This window comes from Haematobia irritans, chromosome 1 (assembly GCF_050003625.1).
Source record: "Haematobia irritans isolate KBUSLIRL chromosome 1, ASM5000362v1, whole genome shotgun sequence".
Taxonomy (NCBI): Eukaryota; Metazoa; Arthropoda; class Insecta; order Diptera; family Muscidae; genus Haematobia; species Haematobia irritans.
In genome coordinates this window covers 204,726,442-204,746,622 of record NC_134397.1, presented here as the reverse complement: position 1 = coordinate 204,746,622, position 20,181 = coordinate 204,726,442, and the positions used below count along the sequence as shown (strand labels likewise).

The 20,181-nt window shown below is 36.7% G+C and overlaps 1 protein-coding gene across 1 annotated transcript in view; it reads right to left on the bottom strand.

The window, feature by feature from the left end:
- Positions 1-8,570, bottom strand: part of Dop1R1 (Dopamine 1-like receptor 1) — a 391,391-nt gene extending 382,821 nt beyond the window's left edge. Inside the window, exon 1 of the mRNA XM_075292625.1 lies at positions 8,362-8,570. The gene's annotated coding sequence lies outside the window, so the exon portion shown is untranslated. The remainder of the gene's footprint in view (positions 1-8,361) is intronic.
- Between the last annotated feature and the right edge of the window lie 11,611 nt (positions 8,571-20,181).

Below are 20,181 nucleotides of genomic sequence, written 5' to 3'. Positions count from 1 at the left end.
GACTAAAACCGAAAATTGTGAACATTCCTAAGAATTTAAACTTCTTCGCACATATCATCGTCTTGGATATCATCGCATTCGCTGCCTAGCTGACGCGACTAAAGTATTTTCAGTTTGCGACTTTTGTTACTTTTTCTACATTTACGACGCGTATGTGACGTTTACGACGTTTACAACTTTGCGACAGTCGCAAACCTAAAAAAGTTTGATACAGACCATCTCTGCCACTGAGCTACCTAGCTGTTATAGTCACCAGAAGACAATTATCGTTATAAGTTACATTTATATAGCATAGTTTGCAGCGCCCACGAGCCCATGCAAACATAACATTATTTAACAGAAACATACATGTGTTAGCAACGTGGAGGAGTGGTTAGCATGTCTGCCGTACATACAAAGGGTCGTGGGTTCAATCCCTGCTCCGACCAAACACCAATTGTTTTTTTTTTTAATTTACGCATTTATATTTATACTATATTAAATTTTTATAATGAAACTTCGAAATGTGGGTTATTAAAGATTTACAGTCAGAAACAGTGCTTGATATAAACGAAATGGACTGAGCTTTTGGATAAAATATTATTTTTTTATTGCAAAAATAACAATTTTGTAATAAAAAACTGGTTTTGGTATAAAAGTTTGATATTTTGGAAGGAATTCAAAAACTCTAACAAAGGAAGAACGTAAATAATTTTATAATATACACAAATTAAATAATATTTAGACTTAAATTAAATAATATTTAGACTTAAGCGTATAAAATTTTTGGCCTTATCATAAAGCAGTTTCCGAAACAACATATAAGCGGTTTCACAGAAATTGCTCTCTTTCGATTCTCTCGCTGTGTTAGTTTGATATCTTTCGTCAACCCTCCCGGGTTTTATCTCTATTTCTTTCTCTATACTCTCTCTCTCTCTTTCGCTCTCTGAATAAAATATCACAACATACATATGTTTAATCGAAATTTGTAAATTTATATATGTTTACATTCACACATATAATTTTTATGAAACATGCATGCCCCAAACATAATATATTCTAACATATTAACATATGTGTTCCAAACATTTAGTGTTAGTTTGAGAACATTACATGTTGGCACTTAAATATATTGTGTTTAAAAATTGTGCCCGAAACACATTTTGTTTATATCGAAACATATGAAAAACATATTTTTCTAACAGTGTACCAAGGTGCGTGAGTAATGGTACGAAGTATTTGATTTTGGGTTTTTTGAATTTTTTCCAGTTCTTCTTTAGCTGCGCAGCCCCACAGCTGAATTCCGTAGGTCCATATTGGTTTAATTATCTGGTTGTATAATAACATTTTATTTTGAATAGATATTCTGTGGTCCACTAACATCCAATAAATATCGGAGAATTTTATTTTAATTTCCTTATTCTTTTTCTTTACATGTTCTTTCCATTTTAATTTGGCGTCAAGGGTCATACCCAGATATTTTGCTGTGTTTGCATAAGGTACTATTGTGCCATTCAAATACACACACACAAAAAATTGTTTTTCTGATTCAATCACCAAATTAATTGATCCAATTAATTTTTTAATTGAAATGTCTTCAATCACGAAAATGATAGTATCAATCATAGTTTTAATTGGGCATAGAAAAAATTCTTGATTAAAAAATTAATTGATTTTTTCAGCAAATTTCAATTAATTTTTTAATTGATTCAATTAAAAATTTAATTGATTGCAAAACTCAATAAATTTATTAATTAAAAAAGGTAAATATTTTTAATTACTCTCTGAATTGGCTTAGAGTTTTTATTTGGATTAACAAATGATTGTTTGAAATACATTTTTAATTAAAAATTTTAAAAAAATCAGCACTTTTTTAACTGAATTATTCTTCAGAATTTGATTAAAAAGTTAATTGTATCAATTAATTTTTTAATTAAAAATTTTAAAATTTACAATCATTGACTTAATTAACTTAATGTTTCTATCATGATTAAAAAGTTAATTGTATCAATTAATTTATTAATTGAAAAAATTTTCAACTTCAATTAACATTTTAATTGGAAATATTTTGGTGATATTTTTTTCTGTGCAGTGGCGTATGATGAATTTTTTTGCTTGTAAATACCATATGTACTGATTTATTTTCATTTAAGTGCATTCTCCACTTGTTTATCCAAAGTAGGATGCTTGATAAAATACCTTGTAACTTAGTTGTGGTTTCTACTTCGCTATTTGCTGTGGTAAGGACGGCTGTATCATCGGCAAAGGTTGCAATTACTGCATCGTGGTCATTTGGTATATCTCTTGTATATAATAGATACAATATTGGTCCAAGTACACTCCCTTGGGGTACACCAGCTTTTATAGGATAAAGTTTTGAGTATTTTCCTTCTATCTTTACTCTGAAGAATCTGTCTCGTAGGTATGATTTCAGAATTTCATAAAATTCTTTTGGGAGATCTTTTTCTAGTTTAACCAAGAGCCCTTGATGCCAAACTTTATCAAACGCTTGCCCTACATCCAGGAACACAGCGGAGCAAATTGATTTATTTTCTAATGCTCTTTCTGCTACATCGACTATGCGATGTACTTGTTGTATGGTAGAGTGGTTGTTTCTGAATCCAAATTGATGATCTGGGATCAATAGTCTACTACATAGTATGGGTCGTAGTCTTTTTAGTAGAAGTTTTTCAAATATTTTTGACATAACTGGAAGCAGGGATATCGGCCGATAAGAAGTTAATTCATTTTCAGGTTTACCAGGTTTGTGGATAACAATGATTTCGGCTACTTTCCATTCAAGCGGAACGTGCCTAAGTCGAAAACATGCATTTATTATAAAGAGCATTTTTTTAAGGCTACATGAGGCAGTTTTTTAAAGATTTTTCCGGTAAGCAAATCGTACCCTGGAGCTTAAATCCTTTGAAATAATTAATTCAATTTCTTTAAGAGTAGCTGGTTTTATAGCAACATTGTCTATTTTTTCTATAAAGCGAATATCTTCGTTGTTTGATCTACTATCCAAAGGTTTGAATATATTTGAGAAATGATTTGCAAATAAATCAGCTTTTTCTTCGGTTTTTCGAACCCATGTGCCGTCAGCATTTTTAATTGGTGGTATTTTTGGAGGTGCCTGATTAAGTTGTCGTATTGCTTTCCAAAGGCTATAATTTGTCTCTTTAGTTGAAGTTAGATTGCCTAAATACATAGACATGGCATTATTTTTGGACCTATTTGTCAATTGTTTTAATTCATTAACAAGCCTGTTTAAAGTTTTTTTTTTATTTTCTGGAGTTCTCTCCCGTTGCCATTTTTTTCTGGCCTTTCTTTTTTTTTGGTTAATAGCTCTCTAATACCATTCGTATATGTTCGGTTTTGGTAGAATGTAGAAGTGGAAGGTGAACTTTCCCATGCTGATGTTTGAATTGCTTCAATTAGTTTTGTTAATTCTTCCTCAATTTGCTCCACTGTTCTAAGTTGGGTATTTAGTTCTAGTTTTTCAGCCAGAAGATATTGAAAGAATTGCCAGTTTGTACCATTATTGGTTAACAATGTAGGAATTTCTTTTTCTATAACGTTATCGCTCACAGTTATTATTACTGCAGAGTGATCCGAAGAGGATAGGTCTGTTGTGTTTTCTACAAAAATATAGTTCTTGGGTATATTCTTAGTGACAAAAAAGTCGATTAGGTCTGGAATTAATTCCTGATTCGATGGCCAATATGTAGGTTCATTACCTGTGTATATCTTACATTTTAAAAATCTACATGCTTTGTATAGCTGTTGTCCCTTTGGCGTTGTTAATCTAGAGCCCCATAATTTGTTTTTAGCATTATAATCGCCTCCCAACACACAAAAAAATATTTTTTTGATTCAATCACGAAATTCATTGATCCAATTAATTTTTTAATTGAAATGTCTTCAGTCACAGAAATGATAGTATCAATTAAAAAATTAATTGAAGGTCAATTAAAAAGTTAATTGATCCAATTAAAAAATTAATTGATACTATTATTTTTGTGATTGATTTTTGTTTCAATTAAAAAATTTGTTGAATCAATTAAATTTTTAATTGAATATTTTTTAAAACTCAATTAAAATTTTAATTGGAAAAATTTTCGTGAAATTTTTTTGTGTGTGGGGTCTAAAATCAATATTTCTTGTAGGCACATTTTTTGGCAGATCAAACTTGTTATACCCTAACCACTATGTGGTTTAGGGTATAATGACTTTAAAACAATGTATTGAAATATTTTATTAATTTTGAAGATATTTTTAGAAATATTAAATGTATTTTGACTTCATTAAAGGAAGCATTCTAGGAAGCATATGTTAATTTTTCATTTTTTTAGATTTTTTTCGTCAGTTGTTATCAAAATCCTTTAAAAAGGAGTTAACGAGTTATTTTTTTTCCATATTAAGACTCGACTTCCAGTAGAAATTATGCTATGTTTCAAGTAAAAAGCGTCTTTAAAATAAAGTGTTGAAAAACATGTCTTATTTTTTAACGATTTTTTGCTTTGTAGGCAAGATGCAAAAAGGAAACAAATTTAAAGACAATTTTATTAATTTTAAAGAATTTTTCTTAATTATTAAAGTCAAAAATTTTATCTTTCATGTTATGATACACATTTTTAAGTAAAACCACTTAATTATAAGGACATTACAACTTCATTCAAAAGTTTATTGCCTTTTGGACAAGAAAACAAGTATATGCAGCACTAAGTTCGGCCGGGCCGAACCTTAAATACCCACCACCATGAACCAAATATTAGGGGTTCTTTTGAAATTTCAGGAGGGTTTGAGGACTTGAGGATATTCCCGAAGATAAATTTAAAGATTTCACCTATGAGGACCATATCAGATTCTGGATTTATAAGAACCATTTTTGTTTGAGTTTTAGAGGAATCATTAACATCTCTTGTAAGTGTGCAAGAAAATTATAAAATAACGTCTTGATTTGAAATCTTAAATATGTAGAAGTAAAATCTGGAAATTTTACATTGAGTTTCAAGCAATTCAAGTGAAGTCGGTCTATATGGAGGCATTACCAAATGGACCGAGCCTAAAATACCAGAATATTTACAATTTCAGGCAAATCAGATAAAAATTACGGTTTCTAGAAACCCAAGGAGTTAAATCGGGAGATCGTTCTTATGGGGGCTATACTAAAACATGGACCGCTACTCACCGTTTTCGGCACACCTCTTTATGACCCGAAAACACCTCTAGATTTCCAATTTCAGGCAAATAGGATAAAAACTTCGGATTCTAGAAGCCCAAGAAGTAAAATCGGGAAATCGGTCTATATGGGGGCTATACCAAAATATGGACCGATACTCACCATTTTCAGCACACCTCTTTATGGTCCGAAAATACCCCTACATTTCCAATTTCAGACAAATTGGATAAAAAATACGGTTTCTATAAGCCCAAGACCCCAAATCGGGAGGTCGTTTTATATGGGCACCATACCAAAACATAGACCGATACTCACCATTTTTGGCACACGTATTTGTGGTCCTACAATACCTCTAGATTTCCAATTTCAGGTAAATTGAATAAAAACTGCGGTTCTATAAGCCCAAGAAGTAAAATCGGGAGATCGGTCTATATGGGGGCTATACCAAAATATGGACCGATACTTACAATTTTTGGCACACGTATTTGTGGTCCTACAATACCTCTAGATTTCCAATTTCAGGCAAATTGGATAAAAAATACGATTTCTATAAGCCCAAGACCCCAAATCGGGAGGTCGGTTTATATGGGGACTATATAACCGATATAACCCATCTTCGAACTTGACCTGCCTGCAGACAAAAGACGAGGTTGTGCAAAATTTCAGCACGATTGCTTCATTATTGAAGACTGTAGCGTGATTACAACAGACAGACAGACAGACGGACAGACGGACATCGTTATATCGTCTTAGAATTTCTCCCTGATCAAGAATATATATACTTTATATAGTCGGAAATCGATATTTCGATGTGTTACAAACGGAATGACAAACTTATTATACCCCCGTCACCATTCTATGGTGATGGGTATAAAAAACTTTATTTTAGAGAAATGCGTCTTCCATGTTAAGCAAGATTTGCATTCTTATTCTAAGGACATGGAATCTTTGACTTCACGACAATATTTTTTTCAGTGTAGAAAACTAAAAAATTAAATATAAATAAGATCGTTGAATTGCATTTATTTGACGTTCATTACAAACATCTTTGTAGTAATACGGGATGAAATTGATCGAAAGTACTGTTGTTACTTTTACAACACATACTAGATATATATTTTGACATTTGCCGTTTTTGAAAACAATTACTAAAAAACACGTTGTGTTTTCCCCAATGTACGTACGTACAAAAATACATATCGTACATTTTAAACGTTTACTCACACTACGCTAAGTACTAGTTAAATTTGAAATTACCTACACAGTGTAATTTCAATGTTACACATTTCATTCAAGTAATATTTTATTCGGAGCGGAGCGGTTTTTCATTTGGAAACCGCTCCGCTCCCGCTCCGCTCCGGATTTTAGAAATGCCGCTCCCGCTCCGGCAAAAAAAGGGCTTGCTCCGCTCCGCTCCACGCTCCGCTCCGCTCCGCTCCGGATCCCTGATTTAAACACAGTCCCGGAAGCTATAGTTGACAGTCCCGGAAGCTATGAAAATGCTGCTTTTCAAGCCACAGATACAGGTGGCTTGCCAAACCAGATATTTCTTTGCGAACTTTGACAGTTTTATGTGCTTGAAAATATCTGCTACCTTTCCCCTTCCTTTTGCCGTATAAAACTCCTGTCCCGGAAGCTGCATGTAGTCGGCTTTGACGTAGGTTTCGTCGTCCATTACCACGCAGTCAAACTTCGTCAGCATCGTCGTGTACAGCCTCCGGGATCGCGCTTTGGCCGTCGTATTTTGTTTATCATCGCGATTTGGAGTCACTACCTTCTTGTAAGTCGATAGTCCGGCTCGTTTTTTGGCTCGATGCACGGTTGTAGACGATACACCCAGCTTATTTGAGGCATCTCGGAGAGAGAGGTTAGGGTTTCGCTTGAAACTACCGGCAACTCTCTTTGTCGTCTCAGCGGCTTCCGGTTTTCGATTTCCCCCCCATTCCAGACTTCCTGGATGTCGACAAACGTTCCCCAAACACTTTAATTACATTTGTAACGGTTAATTTGGCAACTTTTAGCGATTTTGCCAGCTTTGCGTGTCAGTAGCTCGGATTTTCGCGATGCGCGAGCAAAATTTTGATACGCTGCTCTTCTTGCTTGGACGGCATTTTGACAACTGAAGAGTGAATTCCAAAATCAAAATAGGAGCAACATTCTACACACACACACCTTCAAAATGAGGGGTGTTCAGGTTTTTTAAATGCAAAATTGAAAGAAATACGTCAAGTTTATATTGACCAAATTTTGACCGTATCACCCTTTACTAGCGACGCCATCTATGTGTCAGACCGGGGACATCAGACTTATCAGCCAACCTGTTATATAAACGAAAAACGAGAAAAAGTCCGATTTTTTTAAATGTACGGGACACGTGTGTGGAAACCATGGAGTGATTAATCAGTACTTCAGTTTTTGTGCCAGCCTTCCCCTGACCCTACTCTTTAAAAGAGTTCAAATCTTTTCGGATTTGTTTTAAGATCGAAGGATATAGTTGACTAAGTTAACGAAAATATGCTTCGGGGGGCGCAGCGAAGCGGGCCGCGTTATGCTAGTAAATAATAAATTAAATTAAATAAACACAAAATGTAATTTTAACGGCCTTGCTTTCATTAGCTCGGAATAACAAGCTGAACTGGTTCAACTTTTTTTTAGCGTGCACACAAACAATTTTTTTTCTGATACAATCCCGAATTTAATTGATTCAATTAATTTTTTAATTGAAATGTCTTCAATCACAGAAATGATAGTATCAAATAAAAAGTTAATTGAAAGTTAATTAAGCTTTCATTAGCTCGGAATAACAAAATCAAAAATAACAGTCTTGGGAACTGGTTCAACTTTTTTCAGAGCACACACAAAAAAATTTTTTTTATGATTTAATCACGAACTTAATTAATTTTTTAATTGAATTGTCTTCAACTACAGAAATGATAGTATCAATTAAAAAATTAATTGAAAGTCAATTAAAAAATTAATTGATACTATTAATTTTTGTGATTGTGATTTTTGTTTTAATTAAAACATTTGTTGAATCAATTAAATTTTTAATTAAATATTTTTTAAAACTCAATTAAGACTGTAATTGTAAAAAGTTTCGTGAATTTTTTTTCTGTGTATAGGAGAAGGTACTTCATCTTTAACATCCTCTTTGGTTGTGTTCATGGATAAAACGTTTTAATCCTTTGGGATATACTCACAAATTACAGAAAGGAGTGCGATCAAGTCATTTGATTGGTTGAATTCGGCAATCAACATTAACGTATATGATTTATATACGATCACTTTTTAAAAATTTTGTATTGGTTTTTTGGTCATTCACTTTTAAAATTTGTAGTTTCAATAATTGCCCAAAAAAAAACTTATTCACATTATTCACAAAATTTCCGATATATAGGTGCATATTTAGACACAGATTACAATACAACATTAGATTTTTATTAGCTAATCTATTTCTCATTTATATTAATTTATTAGAGCCTTAATATCTTAGACATTATAAATTAAAAATTTTATTGAATATGGAATTTTCTTTTTTCACAATTTATTTTAGTACATTGCTTTTCACTAGGTTTTAACTGAAGGTGCACTGTTTTAAATTTGAAAAATAAAAACCGTCGGTTTTCTTTTCAATATTCAGTTATGAGAAGCGCGCCAACTATGAAATGTATATTCACATTTTCTTTTGAGATTTAACTATTTGAAAATCAACATATACAACATTTTCACCATATTCACAAAAACACACATATTTTCTTCGTAATTTTCTTGTTGTATTTTTAGAATTTTTTCATTGGTTTATTTTTAAATTCAAAAGAAACAAGTTCACTATTCATCCGTTAATATTTTGTATGCGTTATCGCTACTATCATCGTTCGCTTAAAGTTTCAATACCGTACAACATGAAAGCTTAATGTTGACTAAACATGCAGCAGCTTGATTCAAATTTACCTTACAGTTACTGACAATACACAAACACCACCAATACAGGCTGTGGACGAACAGTCCGCCACCGTCGTATTACTCGTATACACATACAAATACTTTCAGTATTAGAGTAACACACATTCGCATTGATGTGCTCTTGCAACATCATACGAGACGACAAGTTCAAGCAACGTTAAGCACAAAGTAAACTTCAAGCAAAACCAAAAGCAGTATAAACATGCACACACACACACACACAAATATATACCCCAAACACTGGCACCATCCTCCAACCATGGCAAGGACAACGACAACAAATTTCTAAAAGTGAAACAATTCACCCATCATCCTAACCGTCCATCCCCTCCTTCCACCAACTAATACAAACACACACCCTCACAAACAGGCACTATTTGTGGAATTGCTCTCACTCTCTCACGAAATCGCTACCATACGCAAAGTAAAAGCTGTTGCTCCCTTTGGCAGGATGTTGAATGCTGGCAACAAACATAAATCTTGGCACCATGTACTACCATTCGTTGAAGAAAAACAACAAAACAACTCAGAGACAACTTATTTCAAATTGTACACCATAAGGTATGCAACAACTTTTTTTATTACTCTGCTTGATGTTACCACCATTACTGCCACTACCCTCCATTTCCAACCAAGTAAAATAAAAATACAATACTGCTCTTGCTCTCTTATTCTCTTTATTAATAAACTTACATTTGTTTTTAATTGTAATACAAGCGAAATATATGCGCAGCGCATACCGGGAAATGTTGAAAGAGAGAGAGAGAGAGAGCGTCGCACATATACGGCATTGTAATGGTAATATTGTGGCTTTATACCCCACCAACATTTTTAAAGCTTTCCATTTCTCACAACTTAAGTACATTGTAGCATAGAACATCAAATACGCACCTGTTGGTTGTTATTGCACAAGCAAATACCAAAAATAACATCAGACTCTCTCTCTCTCTCTGAGTTTCCTACTCCGTATTACGACCAAAACACTCATACCAATGTTTGAAAAATATAGTTCAGTGGTTTAGTATGTCTTTGGTGGCATGTATGAAAGCAACGGAACAGTTAAAATTATTGCTGTGTGTTTTATAAGGACAATAGTAGATATTGGCGGGATTTATTTATTTACGAGTATGATCATTTTTTGTTTCAGATTAACCCTTCGCTGCATGACATTGTATATATACACAATGCTAGTTTTTTGTTTATATACCAGTAAACAAATGAAAGTTGTTCCACAAACATTTGTTTTTTAGATCACCCCGGTATCCGCCATCGATGTTTTTCCACTTCCGAAAAAAATCGTTTGGTCTAGTCTTAGAAAATATGCTATTTAGCGGCTTAAAGTCAAAATTTACATTTTGGATAATTACATCCCAGCAAAAAAAAAAAAAGCGTCGCCAAAACTTTAATGAAAATGTTCTTATTGGATATATTTCTATAAAAATATGCGCCGAAAATAATAAGATAAAAGGAATGTATAACAAAAACAAGTATATACGGCCGTAAGTTCGGTCAGGCCGAATCTTATGTACCCTCCACCATGGATTGCGTAGAAACTTCTACGAAAGACTGTCATCCACAAATTTCAAATAACTCGGATGAAATTTGCTCTTCCAAGAGGCTCCAAAAACAAATCTCGGGATCGGCTTATATGGGGGCTATATATGATTATGGACTGATATGGACTACTTTTGGCATGGTTGTTAAATATCATATACTACCACCACGTACCAAATTTCAACCAGATCGGATGAATTTTGCTTCTCCAAAAGGCACCGGAGGTCAAATCTGGCGATCGGTTTATATGGGAGCTATATATAAGAATGGACTGATAGGAACCAATTCCTGCATGCTTGTTGGATACCATATACTAACATCACGTACCAAATTTCAACCAAATCGGTTGAATTTTGCTCTTCCAAGGGGCTCCGGAGGTCAAATCTGGGGATCGGTTTTTATGGCGGCTATATATGATTATGGACCGATGTGGACCAATTTTTCCATGGGTTTTTGAGGCCATATATTAACACCACGTACCAAATTTTAACTGAATCAGATGAATTTTGGTCTTCCAAGAGGCTCCGGAGGTCAAATCTGGTGATCGGTTTATATGGGGGCTATATATAATTATGGACCGATGTGGACCAATTTTTGCATGGTCATTAGATACCATATACTAACACCATACACCAAATTTCAGCCGGATCGGATGAAATTTACTTCTCTTAGAGGCTCCGGAGGTCAAATCTGGTGATCGGTTTATATGGGGGCTATATATAATTATGGACCGATATGGACCAATTTTTGCTTGGTCATTAGAGACCATATGCTAACATCATGTACCAAATTTCAGCCGGATCGGATGAAATTTGTTTCTCTTAGAGGCTCTGCAAGCCAAATCGGGGGATCGGTTTATATGGGGGCTATATATAATTATGGACCGATGTGGAACAATTTTTGCATGGGTTTTTGAGGCCATATATTTACACCACGTTCCAAATTTCAACTGAATCAGATGAATTTTGGTCTTCCAAGAGGCTCCGGAGGTCAAATCTGGTGATCGGTTTATATGGGGGCTCTATATAATTATGGACCGATATGGACCAATTATTGCATGGTCATTAGAGACCGTATAATAACATCATGTACCAAATTTCAGCCGGATCGGATGAAATTTGCTTCTCTTAGAGTCCTCGCAAGCCAAATTTTGGAGTCAGTTTATATAGGGGCTATACGTAAAAGTGGACCGGTATGGCCCATTTGCAATACCATCCGTCCTACATCAATAACAACTACTTGTGCCAAGTTTCAAGTCGATAGCTTGTTCAGTTCGGAAGTTAGCGTGAGTTCAACAGACGGACGGACGGACGGACATGCTCAGATCGCCTCAGAATTTCACCACGACCCAAAATATATATATATATATATACTTTATGGGGTCTTAGAGCAATATTTCGATGTGTTACAAACGGAATGACAAAGTTAATATACCCCCTCATCCTATGGTGGAGGGTATAAAAACAAGTATACACGGCCGTAAGTTCGGCCAGGCCGAATCTTATGTACCCTCCACCATGGATTGCGTAGAAACTTCTACGAAAGAATGTCATCCACAATCGAATTACTTGGGTTGTGGTATCTTAAAACTTCTTAACATCGTTTTCTACATTGTGAGTTAGTCCATACGTGGTATATATTAGACAAAAAAGTTATGTATAGGTAAGTCTACAAATGATTCCGAATCGATATGGACTTTTTGCACGATACGTAGAGAGCCAGAATTGAAATATGGGGGTCGCTTATGTCGGAGCTATATACATTTATGAACTTGATATGGACCAATTTTAGTGTGATTGGGGATCGATTTATCTGAGGGCTATATATAACTATAGACCGATATGGACCTAGTTAGACAAAACCAAATCTAGGGATCGGCTTATATGGGGGCTATATATGATTATGGACTGATATGGACCACTTTTGGCATGGTTGTTAAATATCATATACTACCACCACATACCAAATTTCAACCAGATCGGATGAATTTTGCTTCTCCAAAAGGCACCGGAGGTCAAATCTGGTGATCGGTTTATATGGGGGCTATATATAATTATGGACCGATATGGACCAATTTTTGGATGGTCATTAGAGACCATATACTAACATCACGTACCAAATTTCAACCGAATGGCAAGAATTTTGCTCTTCCAAGATGCTCCGGAGGTAAAATCTGGGGATCCGTTTATATGGGACCTATATATAATTATGGACCGATATAGACCAATTTTTTCATGGGTGTTTGAGGCCATATATAAACATCACGTACCAAATTTCAACTGAATCAGATGAATTTTTGTTTTCCAAGAGGCTCCGAAGGTCAAATCTGGTGATCGGTTTATATGGGGGCTATATATAATTATGGACCGATATGGACCAATTTTTGGATGGTCATTAGAGACCATATACTAACATCATGTACCAAATTTCAGCCGGATCGGATGAAATTTGTTTCTCTCAGAGGCTCTGCAAGCCAAATCGGGGGATCGGTTTATATGGGGGCTATATATGATTATGGAACGATGTGGACCAATTTTTGCATGGTTGTTAGAGACCATACACTGACACCATGTACCAAATTTCAGCCGGATAGGATGAAATTTGCTTCTCTTAGAGGCCTCGCAAGCCAAATTTGGGAGTCCGTTTATATGGGGGCTATACGTAAAAGTGGACCGATATGACCCATTTGCAATACCATCCGACCTACATCAATAACAACTACTTGTGCCAAGTTTCAAGTCGATAGCTTGTTTCGTTCGGAAGTTAGCGTGATTTCAACAGACGGACGGACGTACGGACGGACGGACATGCTCAGATCGACTCAGAATTTCACCACGACCCAGAATATATATACTTTATGGGGTCTTAGATTAATATTTCGATGTGTTACAAACGGAATGACAAAGTTAATATACCCCCCATCCTATGGTGGAGGGTATAAAAAAATAAAACAATCTTTTGAAAAAATATTTGAATATTTGACTGATCTTAATTGTGCTAAAACCACCCCTCTGCCGAAGGAGGTATCTTTCCTCCAGTGCTATGGGCGGTGGCCGAGAACATGATTAACCTTGTAGCTTTTCACCGCTTCAGCTACAGTATCCTCATGAATCCTGTTCAGACCTGTCTGATATGCTGCTTGATCTAGATGCTCACTTTTGTATCGCTGGATCACGCGCTCTAAAAGGTGAAGATGAACCCTTACATTCCTGGGAGGAGGTTGCCTATCCACAAGATGGTGATTTGGATGACAACTTCAATAGCAACCCAAGAGGTTCTGCTTTGACAACATGTAATTGTGTCGATTCACCGAGATGATCTTGGTCTCCGCATAAAGGTGATCCAGGGGTGTACTGTGGAGACATCTTGTTGCAGTTCTATGGGCACCGTTCTGACAGATTTGGATGTTATTCCACTGCTTGTTTGAGGTGTCCATAGTTTACCACTGACCGGCCAATTGCCTTATAAGTAATCAACAAGGTTTCTTTGTCCGCACCCCAAGTGCTGCCGGCAAGCGACTTGAGGACCTTGTTTCTACTGCGGAGCTTGTTACAAATTGCAGTGGCATGGGCAGACGACTTAAACAGGCTGTCGAATGTTATCCCGAGTATCTTGGAGTAGTTTACTGTCGGAATTATTTCGTCATCGACTCTAACATTCAACTGCCAGCGTACTTCCGTTGTCCATGTAGTGAACAGTGTGGCTGAGGATTTGGTGGCAGATATCCTCAAATTCCTAGCAGTGAAATAACTGGTAAGATCAGCAATGTAGACGTTTAAACGATCGCATATGTCATCAACAATGGGCCCGGATGCCATCATTGTACAGACGTCCGCATATGATACAATCTCGACTCCGTCAGAAGGGAGTGGAATCGAGGACGTGTAGAGATTAAACAGTGCCGGAAATATCACCCCACCCAGGGGAACTGCCTGTGTAACTCTACGGGGTTTCGACTTCTTGTCCCTGAATTCCACGTACACAGAAAAAAATCACGAAAATGTTTCTAATTAAAATTTTAATTGAGTTTTAAAAAATATTCAATTAAAAATTTAATTGATTCAACAAATTTCTTAATTGAAACAAAAATCAATCACAAAAATTAATCGTATCAATTAATTTTTTTAATTGGATCAATTAATTTTTTACATTGGATCAATCAATTAATTAAGTCAACAAGTTTTTTAATTGAAACAAAAATCAATCACAACAATTAATAGTATTAATTATTTTTTCAATTGGATCAATTAATTTTTTAATTGACCTTCAATTAATTTTTTTATTGATACTATCATTTCTGTGATTAAAGACATTTCAATTAAAAAATTAATTGGATCAATTAATGTCGTGATTGAATCAGAAAAAAATTTTTGTGTGTGCACTCAACGCTTCGTTCCTACCGGTAGGGACGTATTCTCGATATCCTCGAATAATGTGGCATGATTGACCGTATCGAATACTTTCGATAGGTCAAGGGCCACGAGGACCGTCCTATGACACGGCTTGGGCTCATTAAGTCCATTATTAATATGTGTCGAAATGTCATGCAAGGCTGTCGTCGTACTATGTACCTTAAGAATCCATGTCGATGGTGGGCAGCTGGAAAATTCTCCACAAGACTGGGGAGGAGTAGTGCCTCAAGTGTCTTGGCTACTGACGAGAGAAGGGATATTGGTCTGTACGGTTCACCTTTACTCGAATCTTTGACTGGCTTCAGTAGTGGAATCACCCTACCCATCTTCCAGACATCGGGTATAATGAGTGATTCCAAGGACAAATTGAGGAATCTGGTCAGGTACTCAACTCCCAGTATTCCCAGATGCTTCAGCATTAGCATTGAAATTCCGTCTGGGCCCATCGCCTTGGATGGTTTCGCGCTGTTGATGACATTGGTAACTTCGGCTGTGGTAAATTGTGGTGTGTCATCTGCTCGGAGACCACGTATGCGACGAGTGGCTCTGCTTTTCGCTCTGTCACTCTCGGGATGCTCGACAAACTGCCGGTTGAAATATTTAGCGCATCTCTTCGGATCAGTCACAGTCACGTCGCCAAAGGTGACTGAAATCCCATCATCCCTCGTAGCGGGGTTCGAGAGGGCTCTCACTGTTGACCACAATTTACCTGTTCCAGGTGCTCTAACCATGTGTTCCGCTTGTGTTCGTCGACTATCTTATTAATCTATAGATTCAGTTCCCTGATTCTAGGGTCAGCAGGGTTAGCACGACGGCGTCCATCACGCTCGTCTGCGAGTCCCGCCGCTTCAGCTGGGAAGTTGGGCCTCACTTGGTCAATTTGACCAGCTGGAATGAAGCGAGCGGCTGCTGCGTTGATGATGTCCCGGAACGCCCTCTGGGCAACATAAAGATGAGAGGGGGACGTGAGCTCACTAAAGCGGCGATCTGTATATTCCCTGAAGCCTTCCCAGTTAGCTTTCTTTTGGTTTATAAATGTCCGGCGCTCAAAGGTTATGAAATCGGAGGATCGGGAAATAGTGAGAATTATGGGGAAGTGGTCTGAACTCAATGAAATGACGGGTTGCCAGGAAACCTCATTTATCAGACCAGGCGATGATAAGGATAAATCTGGCGAACTGTTCACCGTGCAATATGTGGAGTCATCTATCCCAGGAGAGAATGCTAAAGTTCACATCAACACAATGGCGCAAGCTACAGGTCTCATTTAGCTTCGTCTCTTGGTTCGCCGCGACCCTGATCCTCTTCCGATTCATAAAATCTACTATTTCGCTAACCTTACCTCGGAGCCCGTTGCAATTTAATTGAAACCATGATGCACTTTCCACAACTGACACAACAATATTGGGAGTCAGTTGCTGCGGCGGAGAATATTGTTGTGCGGGAGATGTCGGGGGAGTCGCATAATCTGATGACCCACTGCTGCTATCACTGGCAAAGAATCCTGACATGCAGTCAGTATGACTAACTCCCGCAGCGATGTTAAGCCGGAACAATTCCGGAAGTGCAACCATTCCAAGCACCGGTTACAACTCACCGAAACCGAACGATGCTGAATTTGGTTTCGGAACCGAACTGGACGATGGTCCGGGGTTCTCCTCTATCCCGGCTCGGACGAAAAGCAAACGGAGAAGGTTCCCCGGGATGCACCTCCTCCAACGCAAAAAGATGGACGAAACAACACGTACACTGGTGGCAGCCGCTGGCCGATGAGTCTGACCCATCAGGACAATTCGGTGCAGAGAACCCGCCGCCGTGAGATTGAAAAGCGGTCTTGTAATGAAACTTTAATGAACAGAAGCATACATTTAGTTGGCCTCTGTGGAGCAATGGTTAGCATGCCAGCCTTACATACACAGGGTTGTGGGTTCAATCCTTTCTTCAACCGAACCCCCAAAAAAATTTTTTTTTACATATATTCCAAAAATGTTCCACATTACATACTACTTCAAAATGTGTCTTATTAAAGACTTATGGTGTTTTATTTTCTGAAAAAAGTACATTGCCTTCATTTTGTCTGTACAGAATGCTCATTTTTAAAATATTGCTAGCAACCTAAAAAAATGTTATCATTTCAGCGGGCAGAAAAGAATTCAAAGGAGAAAACAGGGCAATCACAGCACTCTCGTTTGTCGGCTGTGCTGAAAATGCCCGCAATTCGCCTATATGCGTGGCACTATTTTCACAACAGAATTCGTAATTTTGCCTGCTTTTTTAGATAACAACCTAAAAAGATCATTTTCCGCGCAAAATACAAAAAAAAAATTGCATTTTTTACAAGAAAAGAAACCTCAATTAGTCCGAAAAGAACAGTACTTGATATAAACGAAAAGGACTGTGGTTTTGGATCAAAAATTAGTTTTTTATTGCAAACATAAAAATTTCGTAACAAAAATTTTTTTAATGATGAAAGTTTGAAATGAAATTCAAAAAACTCTAAAAAGAAAACCGTTTGCGGTACGCGTTTTCCAAATGTTTTTTCTTTACGTGTACATACTCAGAACGTTTTGACATACGAGCTAGGTCCTAGTTCACTCCAAGGCGAATTTGATGAAGGTCGTCCAAAATCAGTTGTTGCTCCGACATTGCATTGATCGCCATGTGACCTAGATTGATTAGTGGGGAATATTGCATGACCATTTGACCGTCAAACAAGTATATACAGTAGTAGCTTCGGCCGGGCCGAATCTTAAATACCCACCACCATGAATCAAATATAATAGTTTCCTTTGAAAATTTCAGGGGGGTTTGATGACAGATATTTTCCCAAGCAGATCAGTTCAACCAGTAAGCTTCCCACAGTTAAATGTAAAGATTTTACCTATGAAGACTAGATCAGATTCCGAACTTATAAGAACCATTTTTTGTTTCAAGTTTCAAGGAATTTTCATGATCAGTGCGCATTCTATACCCTCTACTAGCGTAACCCGGCCCGCTTCGCTGCGCCTTCCGAAGCGTATTTGGAGGAACATTTTGCGTTAACTTAGTCAACTATATCCTTCGTGCTGAAAACAAATTCGAAAAGATTTGAATTCTTTTAAACAAATCGGACTACTTGATTTTTCGTTTATAGGTACAAATACGGCGGGAGAGGGTTCTTTACTAAAAAGAAGTCTGGCAGAAGTCTGTGCAAAAATCATAAAATTATGTACCGAGTTCCCATTTACGGACAACCCTCTACTTTCAATTTAAGAAAAAAAAAACGGACAAAAGGGAACCCTCCCCCCACCTTCGCTCCACTCCGACCTGATATCGGAAACTTTCCTTCAAGTGTGGGGCAAGGAAGGTTGCCTCTTCGTTCATAACCTTCCCCCACTGCCTATGTAAATTTCAAGAAAACGTAAGAATTGTTGTTTTTTTGTAGTTTCAGAGGAGGACTTCCTCCCCGACTAAATATTGAAAAGTGATGTTTACTTATCTTTTGTAAACGTCCTAGAAAATGTCAAGCAAATTATAAGCCTAAAGGGGCGGCCTCTCTTCCGTCCAAATATCACAAAATCAGGTATCAACTATTAATATCGTAACCTCTCCCCAGTCCTCTGTAAATTTCAAGTAACTCGGTAAAAGTTTAATTGTTTCTCTGTATGTACTTAAGAGAAGCGGATGTCTCCCTATGCCCTTTTATTTTTATTAAAAAATCAAGAACCTGATGTAAATTTCATAACCCATGTTTTCCGTAAAATTTCAGTCGGGGGAGTTAAGTTTTGTTTGTACTTTCAAACAAAAAAAAATCGGGCAAAGGGGTGGTCCCCCTCCCCGACCAAATATCGAAAAATAATGTAGCGGATTTTTGTCTAGATGCCAACTCCAACATTCAATGAAAATTTCAAGCAAATCGCATAATTTTGTTCCAAGTTTCAAAAAGTAGGGCAAGTGGGAGGTCCCACTTGTTGTTTTTTTGTAGTTTCAGAGGAGGACTTCCTCCCCGACTAAATATTGAAAAGTGATGTTTACTTATCTTTTGTAAACGTCCTAGAAAATGTCAAGCAAATTATAAGCCTAAAGGGGCGGCCTCTCTTCCGTCCAAATATCACAAAATCAGGTATCAACTATTAATATCGTAACCTCTCCCCAGTCCTCTGTAAATTTCAAGTAACTCGGTAAAAGTTTAATTGTTTCTCTGTATGTACTTAAGAGAAGCGGATGTCTCCCTATGCCCTTTTATTTTTATTAAAAAATCAAGAACCTGATGTAAATTTCATAACCCATGTTTTCCGTAAAATTTCAGTCGGGGGAGTTAAGTTTTGTTTGTACTTTCAAACAAAAAAAAATCGGGCAAAGGGGTGGTCCCCCTCCCCGACCAAATATCGAAAAATAATGTAGCGGATTTTTGTCTAGATGCCAACTCCAACATTCAATGAAATTTTCAAGCAAATCGCATAATTTTGTTCCAAGTTTCAAAAAGTAGGGCAAGTGGGAGGTCCCCCTCCCCATCCACATATGAAATCATCGGGTACCCCATATTAATTCCATAACCTCACCACATGTTTTCTGTAAATCTCAGATAATTTAGAGAATTTTAGTTTTTTCACTGTACTTAATAAAAAGTCGAACAAAGGGGAGGCCCCCCTCCACCACCTAATATCGAAATAAAAAGTAGAGGATCTTTGTCTAGATACCAACCCCAATCTTCAATGAAAATTTCAAGCAAATCGGCCAACTTTGGTCCACTTTTCAAAAAGTCCGACAAAGGGGATGTCCCCCTCCGCGACCAGGTGTCAAAAAATAAGGTACCCTATTTTCACCACATGAACGCCCCCTACGATCTCTGAAAGTTTCAAGTAAATCGGTTCAGCCGTTTCGGAGCCAATTCGGAACATACAAACAAACAAACAAACAAACAAATAAACAAACATAGATTGTATTTTATATATATAGATAAGTGATATCGGTCTATAGGGAGGCCTTTCCAAATGGACCGGTAAAACTAAATCATATACACTTTGTTATGGGTCTAAAATGCCAGTAAATTTTCAATTTGTGGCACATCGGATAAAAACTACAATTTCTAGAAACCCTAGGAGTTAAATC